Source organism: Nyctereutes procyonoides, unplaced genomic scaffold (genome assembly GCF_905146905.1).
Source record: "Nyctereutes procyonoides isolate TBG_1078 unplaced genomic scaffold, NYPRO_anot_genome, whole genome shotgun sequence".
In the NCBI taxonomy this organism is placed as follows: Eukaryota; Metazoa; Chordata; class Mammalia; order Carnivora; family Canidae; genus Nyctereutes; species Nyctereutes procyonoides.
The window spans coordinates 5,847,553-5,869,515 of NW_026575035.1; the positions used below are offsets into that span (position 1 = coordinate 5,847,553).

General features: G+C 35.2%; 1 pseudogene; it reads left to right on the plus strand.

Moving 5' to 3' along the window:
* Nucleotides 1-21,963, plus strand: part of LOC129505223 (DDB1- and CUL4-associated factor 13-like) — a 92,596-nt pseudogene that overhangs the window by 1,656 nt on the left and 68,977 nt on the right.

Sequence of the window (21,963 nt, forward strand, 5' to 3'; positions counted from 1 at the left end):
GATCAGCAGATGTGGTGCATGCGGAGGGTTTGTTTTGGTCTTCTAAGGGAGGAGCCTGTTCTGGTTGTCAGGCCCACTTGCCCGAGAAAAGCAGAGTGCAGTGGGGCAGGGCTTGGTATGTGTGGTTTAGATCGCCAGTTGGCACTGTGCTGCTTACTGAAGTTAGTGTATACTGAGGTCAGGGGGGATAGAAATGGCACCAGCCTCTCTGCCCTGGGCCCTGGAGAGAGGAGTTTGTACTTGCTGCTGCCTGGGACCCCCTCCCAGAGAAGTGAACAATCTTCCTCACGTGTCCCAGGTGCCCTCAGATTCCGGCCTTTACATGTCTGTGTCTGGGATGTCTGCCACTTGGCACTGTGGTGCACCTATATTCTATCCTAGGTCGGCCAGCTGAGTTTGAAAACTCCAAACTTTAGGGATTTGGTGTGGTATGGACCTGTACTACTTCTCTGGGAGGAAGTCTCACTGCTTTGGGATTGATGCAGGTTTGTCTCAGAAGGGCAGTCACAGCGAAGTGCAGGTGTGTGAAATTTGGAGTAAAGTTTAGCAAAGAGCTGATGTCCACGTAAGCCACCCTTGGCACCTATGCTGAGGAACAGAGGAGTATTATGGTCCCCACTAGTTCTTTTGTTCCCAGAGAGTCAATGCCACCCACCTCTCCCGGATACCCTCCAAGAAAGAGGAACCATCTCTCTGTTTCCCAAGGGATCCTCAGGCTGCATCGTCTGCCTCTGGGCTATCTGACTCCTTCTCCAAAGGAGCACTGCAATGTCATCAGGGCTCCACCCCAGTCACACCATGGACCTCTAAAACTCAAGTGCTTGAGCCCCACTGGTTGTAAAAACTCAGGAGAATCAGCCCCTCTTGTTTTCCCAGTCAGTGATTTTGGGGAAGTGTTTTCCTTGTGCAATCCCGTTTGAGCCTCTCTTACTCTCTCCCTCTCCACCCTCTCCCCATGACCAAGTCTCTCTCTCCTCCACAACACCCAAGACCCATTTCTTCCCCAACCCACATCTCTGCCTCTCCTATCTTCCACAATGTGGCCTTTCCTCTCCCTTTAGTTGTGTGTTTTTTCTGTTTCTGTCAGCTCTCAAATCCATTTCTTTGGTATTCAAAATGATTTGATCTTTATCTAGCTTTGTTCAAGAGATGAGGCAAGCCTACATTCTCCTACTATTCGGCTGTCTTAGCTCCTCCTAAACATACAAATTACTTTAACAGAGTCTTCATCAAAGTATATCAAAGCACGGAAAAATTGAAAAGATGCTCAGCAGTATTAGCTGAGCAAAGGAAAAGATGTCAACATCATTAGTCATTATATAAAACAAAAATCAAACCCTCAGTGTGATACCTCACATTACCACCCATATTTAAAACAGGTTTTCTTAATCTAGGTACCACTGACATTTTGGTCAGGATAAGCCTTTGTTGTTGGAGGCTTATGTGTTTTGCATTGTAGGGTTCAGCAGGAGCCTTGGCCTCCAGATACCAGCAGCACACTCCCCCTCCAACACTCTCCAGGCACGGACAAATGTTCCCTGGAGACAAAATCACCCCAGGTGAGAACCACATACCTATACTACTTCCATTATATTCTCACTGTTATTAGTCTTGCCTCACTTTCCCCTGTTCCACAAAAGTACTCAAATTATCCTCTAAAAACCAATCTGATTACATCAATCTGTCCCTTTAAAGACTTCTGGTACTTAACTGCCTTTTAGGCAAAGTCCTATATTTTTTGCCTGATTGATTGCTTGTTTACTGATATATTTTCTTCACCTTCTTTCTCCATGACCTTTCATATATAGACTGTGCTTCTTGCTGAATATGTGCATCCTTTTGTGCTTTCGCAGTTCAGAGCATTTGGGTATAGTGCTTCTTCCTCACGGAATACTGTCTTGTCATTATATTCACTCTCATTAGGCAGAAATCTCTATCTGAAACTTTGCATTACCGAGAGTATCTTTTTTTCTGTGAAAACCTTACTCCTTACTGCAAAGCAGTGTTACATTCAGGTTCTCAAAGTGTAACTAACAGAATATAGGTGGGGAAAAAAGAAAGCTTTACTTGTTGCCATGACAGTCTATCTAAAAGTAGAGGTGTATGTGCTCTCTGGCAATAAGCAGAGGTTTATGTGTTACCTCTACATAAGGGGGTGCTAAGATTAGTTAACTGTTCTCAGTATTCACAAAAAGATGTCCTTAGAGAATTAGCAAGTCCAGGAAAAATACACTGGGTGGTCTTGGACTTTTCAAAAACACTACAATATAGGCCTTAGGGTTGCAGTTCTTTGTTACATAGTTATGGAAATTTGTTAAATCTTTTAATTATTAGTTTCATATGATGGGTTTCCATAGCACATATCTTTAATACTATTTTTTCCCATACATTCTTGTCTTCCCAATTCAGTTATGAATTCCTCAAAAGCAAAACCAGTGTCCAATTTATTTGTTTTGTCCTTAGCATGGCACTATGTATGGCTGTATTGTGCATACTGCTCAAAGACACTCAAGCAAGATGATCATTGGTGGCTGAAACCCAATGTGTGTGCCCTACTGACGAGCTACAACCACTAGAGGAGAAGGACACCTTCTCTGAACTGTAAGAAAGCACTAATAGGCTAGTCATGACGCTGCTCTAATACCTAGTGTAGCTCATAACAGTTTCTCAATTAAGGCTTGTTTAAATTCAGATTCCTCTATCAGACGATTCAGGGCTATATCCAGGCCAGCCATTAGCAGAACATCATGCCTTAAAGTGGCAAGTAGAAAAGTTAATGCAGATATAAGAATGAGGATTAATGTGTAAAGTCAGGCAAGGAGAGAATGGTTCAGAAAAGAAACTGGATGAAAAGTCAGGAAACATTACAGAGGTACTAATGTACAGAGAGGTGACACTGATGATGGTAATAATAGTCCAAATTAATTTTTTCTCTGTTGAATTTTCACCTTTAATAAAATGAAGAGAAACAAACACATATGACCACAAAGGCTTAATACAAAGTACTTTATAATTACTTTCATAAGAACAAAGTGGCAGTGATTAATGAAAAGCAATGTGCAAAAAGAAATTTAAAAAACACTTTTTAGTTTAGTTTTGCAGGAGATGAATAATATTCATATCAAGTATATGTGAAGAACTTCACTTAATTCTAACCTTTAAAAAGGAAATAATAAAGGTTTGGACCAAATGTATGTTTTGGCAAAGTTCAAATTTTAGTGAAATCTGATAATGGCCAAGTATTTTATGCATTTGCAAAGTCATTGGCTAAGAGTCAAAACAAATTTTCACTTGGAAATTGCAAAGTCTTTATAGCAAGTCTACCTCTTACCAAACATCATTTAATTCATTGAACATAGGCTTCATTAACATGAAAAGTCTAATATTTTGACAAACTCTAGGAACAGTGAGGAAATACTGTGTCATCCAAATCCTAGAAAAGATTGTTCTTGATTTTACCTTTTTTAAAAACAATTTATATAGGGTTTTCTAAAGAATTATTGTTGCATAGAGATTGTCAGATTATAATCTATGAATTCTAGATTATATTCCAGGTAGGGTAAATTTGGGGTAGACACAAGTACATATTATTTTCAAGTTTGATAAGAATAGCCACCAGGTACCTTGCTTTGTGTATCAGAGAGGATCCTATCAAGAAATAAATGTTGCCCAGACATTTGAGGAAATGTTTTTAAAAGCGACTGTTTGAAAAACATGTGTAGTTTTTAGGGAAAACACAAGGAATAGTTTGTATCCATCAGCAGCTATTTCAATACATTATCTCAGATTTTTGTGAATCTTAAATATATGGAAACTTCAGCAATTAGGTACATGTATGGCTTGCTTCTGAGAGTCTATCACTGATGATCTCAGGGACAGGAGAAATCACCTTACATATAGAGTCTCTCTGCCAACCTAAAAAATATTATATTCCTTCCACTTAACAAAGAAAAATGATGCAAGGTGTCTCTCACAGAACTACTTAAATTTAATTCAAGGTTGATGTCTAATACATGGTGAGTCCTGCTAATATCATTGAACAGCTTTTCCCTAAGAAAAACAGCTTTTCCCTTTTTCCTTTCTCGTTGGCTATGAGATTTTATAACTCTGAAGAGATATATTCTACATTGTTTATGATACCAGCACCAGTATCTACTGACAGCCTCACCATGTTGACTTTTATTTCCAAATGGTTCTATCCCAAAACTCTTTAGTTTCTTCTACAAAGACAAACATTAGATACTATACTACTTATTACAATAGTCATACATTAAGTATGTACTTTAAATAGTTTTTGTAGGCCATAAATTAAAACAAGATGCTCAAAGTTTGAATAAGGTTGTACATGTATGGTACCATATGGTAAAATGCACTCAGGATGGATTTATCAAAGTTGGACCACATGTTCTGCCTTATAGAGTAAGGACCAGTCTCTCCCATAAAGCTAGACTATAGAAATTCTAAAAGGATGCCACTGTCATTGGCATCACCTGGTGTTATAATGCATTTACCTTTACTTAAGATGGTCTTTAACTTGATGTCATATTATCATGCAGTCTCTTGAAGCTACTCTGTAGTAAATCCCAGCATTGCTGATTCAGAAGTATTCAACAATGGGATAATGAAAAATATCGATTTTTATTCACAAGACTTAGTCATAATAAATTTCTTAAGGGAGATCAAAGTTAATGATTTTACCAATAACATGTGTTTATTCACTTATTTCTGTAATTCCTTGAGTATAATTCAGATCCCAGCTTTCAAGCGCCCACTTACAGGGGCAGCCCAGGTGGCTCAGTGGTTTAGCACCACCTTCAGCCCAGGGCGTGATCCTGGAGACCTGGGATCGAGCCCCACGTCGGGCTCCCTGCGTGGAGCCTGCTTCTCCCTCTGCCTTGTGTCTCTGCCTCTTTCTCTCTCTCTCTCTCTCTCTCATGAATAAATAAATAAAATCCTTTAAAAAAGGCCCACTTACATAAAATTTCATGTAATATTTAAAGACTAAGTTCAATTATGTCTTTCCTTAAGTGAAGTAATGGATTGAAATGCAATGTCATTAAATATCTCTCTTTTCTTCACTGATCATATTCTGCCAAATACCTTTAGATACACCAATTTGAAGATTGCTATGAATATAAAAATAGCATTTAGATAAATTATTCTGTATATATATATATATATATATATATATATATATATATATATTTGTTGTTTTCATTTATTTCATCTTATACTGAGAATTCCCTGCATTATTTGCTATCAATTTGCTATAGGGCTCTGTTCACTCAGAGGGAATGATTTACTTTCTCATGCAGCCCTATATTTGATAGAAAACAGGCTTCTATAAATATAAAATAACTATAAGGAAGAGGGCTATGATTTCAGATTAACAGCCTGTCTTCTCTGTCTTTCATTGCTTGCATAAAAAAGATTAGAACTTGAGCAGCCCAGTATCTCTCTACTCTTGCTGACAGACCAACAAGCAGTTGTATTTCGAAGTCTTAATTAAGCTCCTGAATTCTCCCAGTCAGCTGATTCACAAAAAATATAGAATTATGAGCAAAAACAAGAGTCCAGTATCATTTTGAAACGTTAATGGATTAAGAAACTTTTAATGAGGTTAAAAGTTTGACCTTTCTTTGGTCGTTTGACATTTCTTACTGTCTGGGGTTTGTCATTATTATCTGGTAAATGAATAATGCTTCTTTGCAAATCAGTACATAAAGTCTTCAACCTACATCAGTGCTAATGATCATGAGAAACATTTTGAAACTGTTCCTTTACAGAGTGACCATTAAAAAAAAGTGGAGAACATGAGATGCCTCCATTCTAAAAGTATATTTAACAAACTTAAAAAATATAAAAACATTAAGTAACAACAACAAATAATTCTATATGAAGATGTGGCTTTCTAGATTGATATTAGGTTAAGCTCTCTGCTATTGTCACATTATTTACAGGAAATATATTATTTTCATGAGTACTCTAAGAATGCATTTATATAGGAAGTCAACTCCTTTGTTCAGTCTTTACTTTGATCTCCTCCAGCATTATGATTTAATGAAATTTTTAATGAGGGGGCAGGAGATGTTCTGTACACCAAAACAAGTTATCTGAATTAACAAAACAGTACTTTTTAATATTATATTTTGATTTTTATAATTTCACTTCTTAAACTCTTCAAAAATAACATTTTACTTACAAATAATTCTTCTAAATCAACATGGAAGACTTTATACAGTTTTTCATTTTGACAGCCAGGATTGTTGAAAAGGCAGATGTACAGTACCATTTTAATCATGGCCAATAATTTAAATTCGACTTTAGAAAAAGGCAAAGAATTGCTAGCAAGAAAACTTGGCCTGGCATTCCAGTCACGTCTGTAGAATGCTGATTCCATCTATTAAAGGCACTGAAAAATGGACTCTTTAGAAGGAAAGAAAGAAAATGAACAAACACATCCAACAGAGCCCACCTTAGGATGGGGATATGACAAGAGGTAGGTTTTGTCAGATGGAATTTGAAACCCAGTTAACATGTCAATACTGTTGGATTTGGATGTCAGGAACTCAGGAGATGATTCTCAATTTAGGTATGCAGATTTGCCAACCATTTGACTAAAGATAGTAATTAAAACTATGAGAGTATATTAGTTCACTATGGGAAAATGAAATGATATGAAAAGAGAACCTAAGAAAAAAACAGGGTAATTTGAAAAATAACCTTGTCAATACAGACTAAGAGTTAATAAACATTCATACATAGGGCAGCCCTGGTGGCTCAGCGGTTTAGCGCCGACTTCAGCCCAGGGCGTGATCCTGGAGACCCTGGATCGAGTCCCACGTTGGGCTCCCTACATAGAACCTGCTTCTCCCTCTGCCTGTGTCTCTGCCTCTCTCTCTCTCTCTCTGTGTCTCTCATGAATAAATAAATAAAAATCTTTAAAAAAAAACATGTTTTTTTAAAGTGTTTTACTAACACAATTATCATAATCGTAAATGAAAAATAGGCTATGAAATCACTCACTGAATTTTAGCCCAATTAGTTAAAATACACACACACAAAAGAGACTTTTAAAAAAACATTCCCAATGTTTCTCTCTCAGAAAAAGATAGTTACTTTCTAATCAATCTCAAATTTTCTACAAAAATCCCTATTTTTATTTTGAAAACCAAAAGCTCAATATTTTTATAGGACACTGCAGTGTCTCTCTTTTTTGTAGTGTTTATTTTGTATTAATTTGTAATGGACTCTCCTGGTCTACATAAATTTGGATATATACCATAAGCTATCTGACCATAATACCCCATTTACATGAATATGGACATCAGAGTGTAGATGGTCATGTAATTAAATTAGAACAGTCATCCTCAGAAATTTTATTGGAATAATTCAGAAATGGCATTCTATTTAATTTGGGATCATTACTCCAAAGGTGATGTAAGTCTGGAACTAATGATCAGTTTTACTCGAAAATGAAGCCAACATAAAAGAATGCAGAGTTTAGAGCTGGAGAAAAAGATCTGTTGTTTCAAGCCCTGAATCCTGCCATGCTGAAATGAGTCAACCTTACCTGTTTCTGTTATGTGAGGTAACAACTGAGGGATAGAGTTGTAAGGTAGTTTGATTTTCTAACATTCACAAATGAAAATCAAATGATAATACACCACAATAATCATAACAAAGGTCAAACACTGATGAATCTACCCTAGAGAACCTCTCTCCCCAAGTCTGATCCAATGACCTTAAAAGAAAGACCTGATGTAGAGTAGAAGGCATTGGAGGAGCACAAGAGCAGAATTGAAATCCAGGAAGGAAGTTGGATTCAACACTTTACTTGTTGAGATGATGATACCCAATACCCACATTGTCACAAATATTCTCCATCCACACCACACTTGACCTCAAACTCAAAACAAGAGACTGGAGAGGACACCCAGTGAAGTCACATCATTATATGAAAGGAATAACTAGTGATGCATCCATTTGCTAACTCTCTCCAAGGATTATTCTAATTAATAATTAGAGCGAAAGATTAAACAAGGATAGATGATGAACAGCTCTCATTATTTCTCTGTTTCCTTTTTGTGTAGTAGCCTATTTAGGATTTTTTTTTTTTGTTTTCAATTAGTAGGCTAATACTCATTTTGGTTAATCCTAATTTGTACTGAAAATAGCAGTGATTTTTCACAAGTAATTTCTGCCTGATTTCTAGAGCCAACTCAGAGAATACATGGCAATAGCATTTCTAAAAAAAAATAAAAATAAAAATAAAAAAATAAAGAGAAAAAAGTGAAGTAATGAAAGCGTATCTGGGGCACTTACCAGAACCCTGAATTAAGGAGACATACTGTGATTAGACAAAAAGTTAACTTCCTGGTTAAAACAAAAATTGGGGGATCCCTGGGTGGCGCAGCGGTTTGGCGCCTGCCTTTGGCCCAGGGCGCGATCCTGGAGAGCCGGGATCGAATCCCACGTCAGGCTCCCGGTGCATGGAGCCTGCTTCTCCCTCTGCCTATGTCTCTGCCTCTCTCTCTCTCTCTCCCTGTGTGACTATCATAAATAAAAATTAAAAATAAAAAAAAAATCTTTAAAAAAAAAAAAACAAAAAAAACAAAAAAACAAAAATTGAATAGACTTTTTTTCTAATGAAGTGTGGTTTATTTTCCACATGAACTTTGTTTTTATAGACAGGTATTTCTTTTCAAGATTTGCTACCATAATATTTGTGATTTTTCATTATTTTTGACAGCCCTTATTGTTTTACATAAACTGCATATGGCTTTCACTACCTGCCTTATATGGATTTCTTTAAAACATTATTAAAAATCTTGGCATTTTATTGACAATGAAAAGTTCAATTAAGAAAGTTACTAAATTGTCTAAAATGTTCTAGGATCCTAATATGTTGAAAAGAAAGCTATAATAATCAAATTATTTAAAAATTCAATTAACATCAATATACTAAAAAAACAATATACTATAGATAAAATTACATTGTCGTGTAGTAACACACTAAGGGGTGGCATGTGAATTAGATTTAAAACATGTAACTTATAGCCAAAGTTCCACATGCTGTTTACTTCACAAGTTAATTCACAGTAGTATCAGAAATATTTGGAACATACATGAGTAATAATGCTGAGTTTAACTGATTTGGTCAACAAGGAATGCACTGATAAATTTTAAGGAAAGTATTCTTACGAGTCACTAGTATCTTTACTGGGAAATTTTAAATTCAAATGAACATAAAAGGTTGTTTCTTCTAGGAGTACTTTCTAATAGTGAATGCACTTTGAAAAAACAAATAACCAAAGCCTTTACTCTGTTTAAAATGTGGGTGTTTACTATTCAAAAGTTGAGAGATTTCATTTATTTTTCAGTCCAGGAAAAAGAATCACACCCTGGGTGTCAATCATCAAAATTTATTCAGTTTTCAAAACACTGAAAAACAAATCCAGGCTCTTAGTGAATTAAGTTTGGCATATGCACTATAAATACTTTGTGGCCAACAAGAGTGTTTATAAAGTAGTGGAAAGCTTAAAGAGCATAGTAGTACTAGTTCAGAATTCTAAATGACAATTTACAGCAAAACCAGTGATTTCATGACATGAGCATATGTTCCGAGGGACATATTTTTAAGATAATTAGATGCCAGTTAGTAGTTACTTTACTAAATAAGTAGAAATAATTTTCTATCGATGTTATAGGATAAGATATAAACAGTAGAACTTTGATGTGAGTAAAAAAAAAAGTCAGTAGAAGATGCTTTCTTTGCATGTTTCCTTTTCCATATAAAAATACCTTAAATAGGTAGTAAATTATAAAAGGTAAGCCTCTTACCTTCCTTTCATAATGACCTTTAAAGAGTATGCAGACTGGATTCATGTTATTTCATTCTTCATAACACGAAGAATGAAACATCTTCAACATCTTCCTTACAGTTGGTACATTAATGGTTCTGGATCCACTCATTCAGTTGTAATTAGGTTCAAAGTGGCTCCCTGTCATTACCTGGTCAACTATTTCAGGGAGCATATGTGATGCAAAGGAGTGAGGAATTAGAAGAACAGAGTTTACATTTTTTTACTCTGGACAATCCAGGAAAAATCAGTCTTCAAAAAGCTTCAGTTGACTCATTTATAAATTGGATTTAATAATACCACTATGCTTGATTGTTGAGAGGATAAAGGAATAAATCAGAGTTAAATACATTCATCATGCTGGGCACATAGACTTCAATGAAGGCAATTCTCTTTTGTACTTGAAATATCATTTCCTCTGCCACCCATCTATGTTCCATTAACTGGAATTAATCACTCTTTATTCAACACTATTCCCACTGTGGCACCATAATGTCTAAAAACATATTGGCCATTATTTGGAGCTTTGCCACCTATCACAGAGTCTATGAAATTGTTTAGTTTTACACCAACCTTCAAAGATGAGCGTAAGTTAATAGTGTTAAAATTATAAAGCAAAACCCAAGATTAAAGTTAGAAGATAAAATTATAAAATCAGAAGAGTAGAAAAATATTATAGCTTATGTATGAAAGTGTATAATAATGGCAAGGCCAAAATTATAATATGGCAAAATTTATGTGATTGTAAAGGAGCCTCAATAAGAGGGATAAAATAAGAAATAACATAGTTTTTAAAAGTTGCAACTTTTAAAGAGCTTTAGGAATAAAGTAAAATAATTTCTAAATCTAAAAAAATGAGTATTATAAAAGAAATAAAAATTATTAAGACCAATAGTTTAAGAAGCTAAAATAAATAATAATTCAAGGATATTAGAAGTTTAAAGGTGTAGAAGACAAAATAAAATACTTATTTCAAGTCAAAGTGATAAAAATGAGAATATGAATATGTAATTTTAAAATTATATAGTTTGAAAGATAAAACCAGAAAGGTTAAATTATGGGAAAGATAAGATAGCCCAGAGAAGAAAACAGCTAAAAATATCATCATTCAACATTTTGCAGCATACCAAAATATTGCATAATATATGTATGAACAAAACACACGGATAAATACAGCAGACAATCAGGAATAGATTATAGAAAAACAGAACATTTTGCCTGGGCTCCAAACTATAAGCTCAATTTCAAACAGTTGTCAAGAGAAAGACAACTTGAAAAACTCTCCTGAATATTTTGCCTTGTTATTTCTTTATCTTCTGCAAAGCAAAATAGCAAAGTAAAGTAGGGGCCTTGGATGTTCTGAATGTAAAACCATGTATGGAGATTCTATGTGTGGATGGACACTGGGTGGTGAAAATATGGAGAGGTGAAGGAGTAGACAGTCTTGTGTGGCAGGTTTAGTTTTCTTTGTACACAATAGTAAGTGAGAATATCTGAAAAGCATGGGTGTGAGAGGGAACAAAGAAAGAGAATGTTTAAGAAAAATATCAGGGGTCTATGGACTGCATCTTATTTCATGTCTTTCTTGAAGTACAAATAAATTTTGGAATTTTTAAATTTTATTTTAGTGAGGATGCTATCTGGATAATGGTTCCTCAATGTAATGCCAATCTCTAAAATCTTGGTTATAGTTTCAATGGTATTTCCATTACCCACACAGATAAAGTGTTGGTTAGAATGTTGTTTCTGAAACATTCCTCTAGGCAAGTCCTGAAATGTTATCTATCTGTGAACCCCTAAACACAGCACAACATCTTTTTTTAAAGATTTATTTTCTTTATTTATTTGAGAGAAAGAGCATGGATGGGGGCAGGGGAGGAGCAGAGGGAGAGCATCTCAAGCAGACCCCCTGAGTGTGGAGCTACACAGGGGGTTCAATCTCATAACCCCAAGATCTGACCTGAGTGGAAATCAAGAGAAGAAGACTTAACCGAGTGAGCCACCCAGGTGCCCCAGAGCACAAATCTTTAATGTGATAAAGGCTTAGTGAAATTAATCTATTGATTATGATTGTCAAGCAACCATCCACTCATATTTCTCACTTCCAAAAAGCAGTCATTAGTTTTAGAGCTGTTAATGAGAGAAAGACCATAAGGACTTTAGCATTGCCTCAGTGTTTAAATTAAGTGCAAACACTTCTGAATCAACATTTTTTTACTTTGCATGAAAAAATAAGTCTCTTATAGTGTATTTTGCACAAAAAAATGAAATGGAAAATGTAAGTATTAAAAACAAGTTATTATGAAACAATTTAGAAGAAAGATACATTACTATATTCAAGGACACCATAAATGAAAACTGTTTTATTACATGTTCTAACTTACAATGTATTTTACTGAAAAAATTTTAAAACACAAAGTTTGGAAACTTTCTTGAAGATAATTTACCTTTTACTAATCTGTGCTCCATTGTTTACCTGAATTGATAGCAGGAATCCAATACTAGAGTCTATGTTTTTTTGTGTGTCTAATTCTCTTGATTTTATTCAAGTGAAAATTAAGTCTTGCTTGTAGACTCTGGCCCTGATGGCATCCTTTCTGTCAGGATCCTCACTTTCCCTTCCCTCTTAGAATGTTTACATTTTTACCATCCTCCCTACTCCTTTCTTTCTAAAGAGCTTAAACATGATGAAAACAAAAAGACAAACATGATCAAATCTCTTTCATTTTAAGAAAAGAAAATCCTTCCTACCTTAACTCCACCTTTCCCTCCAACTACCCACTCCTCTGCTCAAGGCTAAACTTCTCATGAAATTTATATAGACTTAACATCCTCTATAATTCTCACTTACCTCATTGTGTAAATTCTTTGCAATCCAATTTCCACCTGCAGGAGTCCACTGAAACTATTAAAAGTTGCTAATTATACCCAATGGATTATTTTCCAGTTTTTGTTATTGTTGAAACCCCTGGCAACATTTGACACATGCTGTTGATCACATCTCTCTTGAAAAATACTTTCTCCCATCCCTGCCTCACTGGGCCTTCATGATCACTAGAAACTCCTGGATTTCATTCTATCTCTCTGGCAAATTCTTGGTTAGTCTCTCCTGGTCTTCATCTATTAAAACTCTGAATGTTGGAATTATTTATTCTCCTTTAACTCTATACCACCTTCTGTGTCCATCACAGAGACACCCATGGATTCAATTATTATGTATATGGAAAGAATCTATAAGTCTCTAACTACAATATTATATGCCTATCTTTTTTCTTGACTTTTGGCTCAAATGGATTCTCCTCAGGTAGCTTAAGATCAATATACTCAAAATCAAACTCATCATTCCAATTCTACTGCTCCCTCCAAAATACTAGCCCATCATGTTTCCACTTTAATAAGTGGTACCAGCCAGAAACTGGGAATCATCCTTGAACTTTAGATTTTTTTTTTGGGAAAAGAATTGTTATTATTTTACAAAATGTCTTTATGTCCTAACTGAATATTAAAAGATTACCCCAAATTATGATCAAGAAATAAGGGACAGTACAAAGGAAGGATAGAATTGCTTGCATAAAAACAATGAGAATAATTAGTTTTAAATTATTATTTTCTGGAGTGCCTGGGTGGTTCAATGGTTGAGTATCTGCCTTTGGTTCAGTTCATGATTTCAGAGTCCTGGGATCAAGTCTCGCACCAAGCTCCACATAGCAAGCCTGTTTCTCCCTCTATGTTTCTGCCTCTCTCTGTGTGTCTCTCATGAATAAGTAAATAAAATATTTTAAAAAGTAATTATTTTCTTTTAAGAATGCAATGTGTAGTGAGTGAAAGAAAGGTTATATGTAAGAAGGAAAAAAGTAAGGCTGAATCACAAGGTTTAGGGACATAACCTGTGGGATAATGACAATCAGGTATAAACTTGAAATGGCAGAGAAGACTAAGAAAGTCATAAGATAAAGATGACTAATATTTTAATTGTGATTCTATTGTTACATTCTTCTGTGACTCCCCATTTTGAATAAAAGTCTGATAATGCTTTATGATATCACTAGCTACTAGAAATAAAGAAATGAGTTTTAAACAAGATTTGAGGAAAGAGGGGACAGAAAATCAAAGGACATGTATCATATAATAACCACTGAGAACTCATAAGAGACAAGAGGTAAGTATCAGATCACTATGATGCATAGTTACGTATGAGTCTTGCGATACTGCAAGAAGAAACAAAGAACTAGATTTGTCAGTTTTGTGGTATGGGACTTATAATCATTTATTTTAAAAGTTCAGTGAAGAAGACAACTTTAGAAGGTTGTAAAATTTAGGAGTACATGGGCTTCTGATCCTTAGATTATACAATGAACTATTAAACCTACTTCCCAAGTATCTCCTTAAAATATCTATTTTACTCTGTTTCTATTTCCACCATCAAAACTGAAATGTTCTCTGAACTTTTCTTGTCCTTTACACTTTTTCTCCCTTCAAATCCATCTTCAACTCATGTAACACATCTTCCCTTTGTAAAGCTAACCAGAGTAAACACTCTAAAAATAATATTATCTGATATTTTCAGTCTTTTAATAGGCAAATATAATATTCTTGTAGTTTATGACACATTTGGATTTACTTCTACCATATTATTAAGGGTTTATGTTTATTATGCTTATTCTTTGCTTATTTTTTCAACATAAAAATAAAGATCTTTGTTAATATTTATTAACAACAGGTTTTATGTTTATTATGTTTATTATTTGCTTATTTTTCAATATAAAAATTAAAGATTTTTATTAATCTTTATTAACAGCAGATTGATTTTTATGTTCTTACATTTTTACTTCAAATTATAGATATACTGTTTTAGGGGTAGTCCCAACATTCTTAGTATCCATGTCCAAATTTTCTTGTGTTTCTAATTTCCTAGGTAATTTGTATCTTTACTAGTATCTGCAGAACTATGAAAGAATAAAAACTCATGCACACCATTTCCTCTACTAACCTCAGGGTGTTCTTTCTTCTGCTTAAAAATTCTGTACCTGGAACTTTTACTAACTTAGTTAACTACATCTTTGAAATTTTATTTCAGCTAAATATTACTTTCACCCTTCCCTCTTTCACCTGGTAAGATTCTGTTATATATTCTCAATGAGGTCTACATTTTTTTATATATAGCATTTCCCACAAATATTACAAAGCTTCAATATAATTATTGTTTATTGTTTATCTCCTCCACTAGAATGTAAGTTCCAAGAGTACACAGATATATGTTCACCAATATCATTCAACATCTAAAACCATATTTAGCCCATGGTAGATTTTAAATAAATACATGTCGAATTAAATAATTTAAACACTGATAGTAAGGCTAAATTTCGGAGTACTGACATTACTGAATTTGAGACTATATCTACTCAAGTCTAACAAGTTGAGATATTTTGAACTTTGGAAGGCCCCAAATGCTAAATACACATGCCACTGTAGGTTTAATTTTAAAATTCTTATTATAGGGGTGCTTAAGTGGCTCAGTCAGTTGAGTGTCAGCTCAGGTCATGATCTCAGGGTTGTAGGATCGGGTGCCTCACTAGGCTCTGTGTTAGGTATGGAGTCAGCTTGGGGTTCTCTCTCTCCCTGTGCTCCTCCCCTTGCTTTCTTTCTCTCTCTTAAATAAATAAATGAGTGGGAACAGAAAGGGAGACAGAACATGAGAGACTCCTAACTCTGGGAAATGAACTAGGGGTGGGGGAAGGGAAGGTGGGTGTGGGGACGACTGGGAGATGGGCACTGAGGGGGGCACTTGATGGGACGAGCACTGGGTGTTATTCTATATGTTGGCAAATTGAACACCAATAAAAAAAATATACCTAAATAAATAAATAAATAAATAAATAAATAAATAAATAAATCTTTTTAAAAATCTCATCATAGTACTTTCTTTCAAAGGATTTAATTATAGTTTCCTTTAATGTCAGCCATTGTTAATATCACTGCTTGAGTCCCTTTCCTTCATTGACAAAAATATCTTTTTTGTCCAACTTCAACCTGAGTGTTTCTTCTCAGACATTTGCCTAAAGCTATTCTTCATACATATAAACATAGAACACAAAAGTACCTCAAGTGATAGTGAAGAAAGGCAAATATTAGAGAGTGTCAAGAGAATAATCAGTTTAGGTATCAAAAGGTCTCCCCAATTCCAGAAGAATGGCCTGGAGAATGTATGGAGTTGCTCACAACCAGGAAGCACAGACAATGCAATAGACTGGAAAGCATGATTATGAATGAGCATGGGAATGATTCTAGTGAATGAGGCTGGGGAGGGAATCACAGAAATTTGTACAAGCCAGAACGCTCACAAGCAGACAAAATTTGGTCAGATGAACAAATTAAATGGCACCTTCTAGTTTACAAACAGAACTTTGAAAAAAAGGTTGTTTTGCAGGGAGGATTCCCTATTTTTGGTGATCCTTACAGCTTAAGGGAGACTGATTACCGCAAATCTGTCCAAGCCTGGCTTTTCTTTGTGCTAAGTATTTGAAGTTCTGATCTTCAAACTTAGTTCCTCCAAATGAGAAGGAATACACAAATAGATTCTTGACAAAGTAATAGGAATTTTAGAGTAGAACAGATGGGAATAAAACGTTTATCTTTCAAAATGTAAAATCAGTAAGCCATAAATACATTTGGTGGCCACAGACATGAGGAATAGCCCCTTAAATTTGAAATGCTTTCATTTAATATGCAACAGGTCATTTCCATCAGTTCTTTTACATCTAAGTTAACACATGCTCTTGGGACTCCCATCAGCTAAAATAACCACATCTTTCCTCTCCTGCCACACTAGATCTTGTAAGGACCCATGTGAAATGGCAATGTTGAGCTCCCTAGTGGATGAGGTGTTTCATACAGACATGTATCACTTTTACTTATAATATAAACCATGTTTTTCAAGAATTTTAAAATAGGTCCACTTTCCTTGATTGTTTTAATTACTTTTCAGTGGGTGGTTAACAATACGTAAATCTAGAATAGTGAGTTATTCTTGACCTTTTTCTTCTGAGAAGCTGAGGATTTATCTTTTCATACATCAAATTTTTTATATTTTTACTTTTAGACCAATTTTTAGAGTTACTGGTGAATAAGGTAATTGAGCTTCTGAAAAGGTGCTAAAACAAAAAGACCCATTATGAGTTTAAGACATGGAATTTAGTAAATGTGAATTCATGATGACTACTTTAGTTAAAAGTATATAGCACCAATAAGATAGACTCTATACTAAAATATCACAAACTCATGTAGGAAAAAAGTATTTTCCTCATAAATTCTTGCCACTGTCTTTGATTGAAAATTGGCTGAGCCACTTCCCTGAAAGCTGAGCTTGCTCTTCTTGTTCATTCTTAGTTAGGAATCTCCTAACCTAAGCTAGACTATGCAGTCAGCCTCAGGTTTCCAGGTCAACCATGTAGCTCTTCTCCAAGTAGATCTCATTTCCTTGGACAAGAGAGTTAACTGGAATATCCTTCTCTTGAAGGCAGCAGTGCAAGGGAGCCAGACCACTCAGGCAATTGCTTTCTGTGGCTTTGGTCAATCACATTCACCTATATTCACTGGCCAAGCCCAAAGAGCAGTAAAAGTATATAGCCTGTCTTCTGTAAAAGGACTTATAAAATTACATGACAAAGGGTATGAATAGAGAACGGTGAATAATTAAGATACAGTAATTCAATCTGCCACAGGCATACATTTAATTTTACAGATAATTTGATTCTCAATTGTCCTTCAGTAATAGAAATGGCTAATTAGTGTGTTGGTTAAAACTGAAAAATGTCTACATATCTTTATTCTTTTACTCTTCTGCTAAATGAGATCATTCTTGTAGATATGCATCATGGGCATGCAACGTAGAAAAATGTAATATTAGAAAGTATAATGGGCTCGGGTGGCTCAGCGGTTTAGCGCCACCTTCAGCCCAGGGCCTGATCCTGGAGACCTGGGATGGAGTCCCATGACAGGCTACCTGCATGGAATGGAGCCTGCTTCTCCCTCTGCCTGTGTTTCTGCCTCTCTCTCTCTCTCTCTCTCTCTCTCTCTCTGTGTCTCTCATGAATAAATAAATAAAGTCTTAAAATAAAATAAAGTATAATAATTATAAAACTTTACAATTTTAATAAAATAGCAGGTAGATAAAAATGATTTTTAGTGTTCCTGCATGTATGGGAATACTGAAAACTAAGGTTTGGCTTTACACAGAAAAGCAAATTAAAAGATCTGTACTGCCTGAGGAAAACTGCAGTCCTTATAACTCAAGGGTTGAAAGATTTATTTCCCTGTGGACCAATCTTTCAGCAGATCAACTAATAGAGCATGCTCTTCTCTTCTGCTGCTGTGTGCAGGAAGAAAAATGTGTCGATTATGCCATCTCACAGTACTGTATACACAAAGTCAACTTTATGGGCTGGTCTAACCTACAGTGTAGGACTCAGAAATTGGGAAGCAGAAAATAATCGGTCTCTGTCCACTTGGCAGGATGAACTATCATGAGGGCCAGTGGCTGGCAGACAGCATTTGGAATCCCAAGTGGCTCTGGCTTCACAGCTTCTGATCAAAGGAATGAAGCTCCTGAAACTCTGTAAAGTCGGAGAATCAAATTACTATGTAACATATGCTCTAAAATTTACAAAGAGCTTAGAGCAATGTAATCTTCCCCTTCTAGGCAAGGAAATGAACACCATTAATATGTTTAGGTTTTACAATACTGCAAAGGAAGGAAAATGGCATTAATATCATCAAATGAGTTTTCTTTCAGCACAGGCCTTTTGGCTTCTTCCCCTACAGAATGATTTTTCTGTGTGGAGCCTCTGTCAGGTTAATGGCAGACTTCTTGAAGAGTAAAGCAATAACTCAGCCCCTTATTACTAACCAGCCTTCCTTTAATTTCATGATTTGTATATTAGTATGAAGAGATATATAATTTTTGGAATTATTTCTATGTATTCAAAAGACCTATTAATTCTAAAACACATGGTTGTTAGGTAAAATAACAGCTCCTTCCAATGTGAAGTGATAACATTGCAATGTATCATTGTGCTTTAATACTGACAGTGACCTTGGAGATGCTAAATCCAACTTTACACTGTGGTAGGAATCTCTTCAAAAGTATCTCTGAAATGGGGCAGCCTGGGTGGCTCAGCAGTTTAGCACCACCTTTGGCCCAGGGTGTGATCCTGGAGACCCAGGATCAAGTCCCACGTCGGGCTCCCTGCATGGAGCCTGATTCTCCCTCTGCCTGTGTCTCTGCCTCTCTCTCTCTCTCTCTCTCTCTCTCTCTCTCTCTCTCTCTGTCTCTTGTGTATAAACAGATAAAATCTTAAAAAGCCTCTGAAAGAATGTCATCCACATTCTGATGGAGCACTTTCAGTAAATGAGACTCTTACTAAGAGAACAAAATGAGGCAGGAAGCTTAGCAATATCTGTCAAATTCCCCGCTGGTCATTTCTTCAGGTCCATAAAATAAACTGTAAAACAAAACAAAAAAGAAAGGAAAAAACAGGAATGAATAGATAAAAAATTTAAAGCCCTGAATAAGAAATTTAAGGTATTTTCATTTCAATTTTTTAAATTTTAATCTAATTTAATTAATTGCATATTTGTATCTTCTCCTCCAGATTATAATTTTGAAGAAAGAGGAGAAGATGTGAGAAATGAATAGTCAGCTATATTTATGGTGCTGAAGAAAGAATTTGGTTTTCTGGAACACATCCTGTGATAGCAGAACAACGCCTGGCAAAAAACAGATTATGTTTGGCTAGAGAGCCACTGGCACTATCAAGAAATATTAAAACTATATTTGAGAGGGAAGAAAGACCCAAGTAAAACTACAAACCAGGTGGGACAGAAAGAGCAGCAGGACAATTGAAATGTGGTCTATTGGTCAATAAAATTAACACAAAATTTTGCATCTCTTTTTCAGGTCACAGAACTCATGTTACTAGTCTTCATATTTCACTCAAGTCAGGGAATTAGGAAAATTTCTCAAGGTGTACAAGTGGACATATTTGCTACCTTTCTCTTTTTTAAAATAGGACAACAGGTTTTTTTAAATTGAAATGTAATTCATATACAGTGTTATATTAGTTTCAGGTGTACATTAATTCAGTAGTTCTATTACATTACTCAGTGTTCATCACAATAAATGGACTCTTAATCCTCTTTATCTATTTCATTCCTCACTCTATCTACTTCCCCTCAGACAACCACAAATTTGTTCTCTGTTTAAGAGTCTAATCTTTTGTTTGTCTTTTCTTATTCTGTTTTGTTTCTTAAATTCCACAAGTGAAATTATGTGGTAATTATATTTCTCAGTCTTTCTTAGACTTATTTCACTTACATTGTACCCTCTAGATCCATCCATGTTGGTGAAAATGCTAGTATTTCACTCTTTTTTTTTTTTTACAGCTGAGTAATTTTCCATTGTGTATATATAACACATCGTTGTTCATTCATCTATCAAAGAATACTTGGGTTGCTTCCATAATTTGGCTATTGTAAATAATGTTGCACTAACATAGGGATGCATATGTGTTTTTGAATTAGTATTTTCATGTTGCTTTGGGTAAACACCCAGTAGTGAAATTACTGGATCATATGATAATTCTATTTTTAATTTTTTGAGGAACCTCCATACTGTTTTCTACAGTGGCTGCACCAATTTGCATTCCCACCAATAGTGCAAGGGTTCTTTTTCTCCACATCCTTGCGAACGCTCGTTATTTCTGTCTTTTTGATTGTAGCTATTCTGACAGGTAGAGGTGGTATCTCATTGCAGTTTCAATTTGCACTTCACGATGATTAGTGATGTTGAGCATCTTTTTTGTGTCTGTTGGCCATTCATGTATCTTACTTGGGAAAATGTCTATTCAGGTCTTCTGCCCATTTTTAACTTGGATTATTTGGTTTTGGGGGGGGGTTGAGTCGTATAAATTTTTTATATATTTTGGGTATCAACCCCTTAATGGATATATCATTTGCAAATATTTTCTCCCATTTAGTAGGCTGCCTTTTCATTTTGTTCAGTTTTCTTTGCTGTGCAAAAGCTTTTTATTTTGGTATGGCTCCAACAGTTTAATTTTGCATTTGTTTCCCTCGCCTTAGGAGAGTGATCCAGAAAAATGTTTCTACAGCTGATATCAAATAAATTACTGCCTATGTTTTCTTCTAAGAGTTTTATGGTTTCAAGTCTCATACTTAAGGACACTAAGCTGTTTTGAGTTTAACCTTGTGTATGGTGTAAGAAAGTTGTCTAGTTTCATTCTTTTGCATGTAGCACCCAGTTTTCCAGGCATCATTTATTAAAGACTGTCTTTTTCCCCTTGTATATTCTTGCCTCCTCTGTCATATATTAATTGACCATACAAGTGCGGATTTTCTAGGCTCTCTAGTCTGCTCTGTTGATCTGTGTATCTATTTCTGTGTTATTATCATACTACAGTTTTGCAGTAAAATTTGAAATCTGGGATTGTAATAACTCCAGCATTGTTCTTTTTCAAAATTTCTTTAGCTATTCAAAGTCCAATACAAAAATTATGATTATTTGTTCTAGTTCTATGAAAAATGCTATTGGTTTTTTGATAAAGATTGCATTAAATATGTAGATTGCTTTGAGTAGAAAAGACATTTTAACAGTATTGGTTCTCCCAATCCACAAACATGGATTATCTTTCTATTTATTCTAAATGTTAAGATGTGAGAATTTTCCAGCAGGGTCCCAACTTTAATACAAACATATAAAAAGAAAGCAGAATTTTTCCTGGGCTTGTCTCCATTTGAAAGTAATAGATATTCAACTGTCAGACAGGTTAGTTCCTAAGAAACTGATTCTCCCATAACTAACAGCTATAAACCTTGACAATGACGACGACAACAACAACAACAGATACCTGAAGACTCGGGAGATTGGATAAAAACAGGAAATTTGTGAAATGAGGTCAAACTTTGGAGCAAACATTCAACAGAGTGACTTTCTTTCTTCTTTTGTTCCCCCTCTCTACTGTGGGCATATATAGTTTGACCTTGTCTGTAAGTCAAGTAACTCAAATTCTGACAGAGAATTTTACCA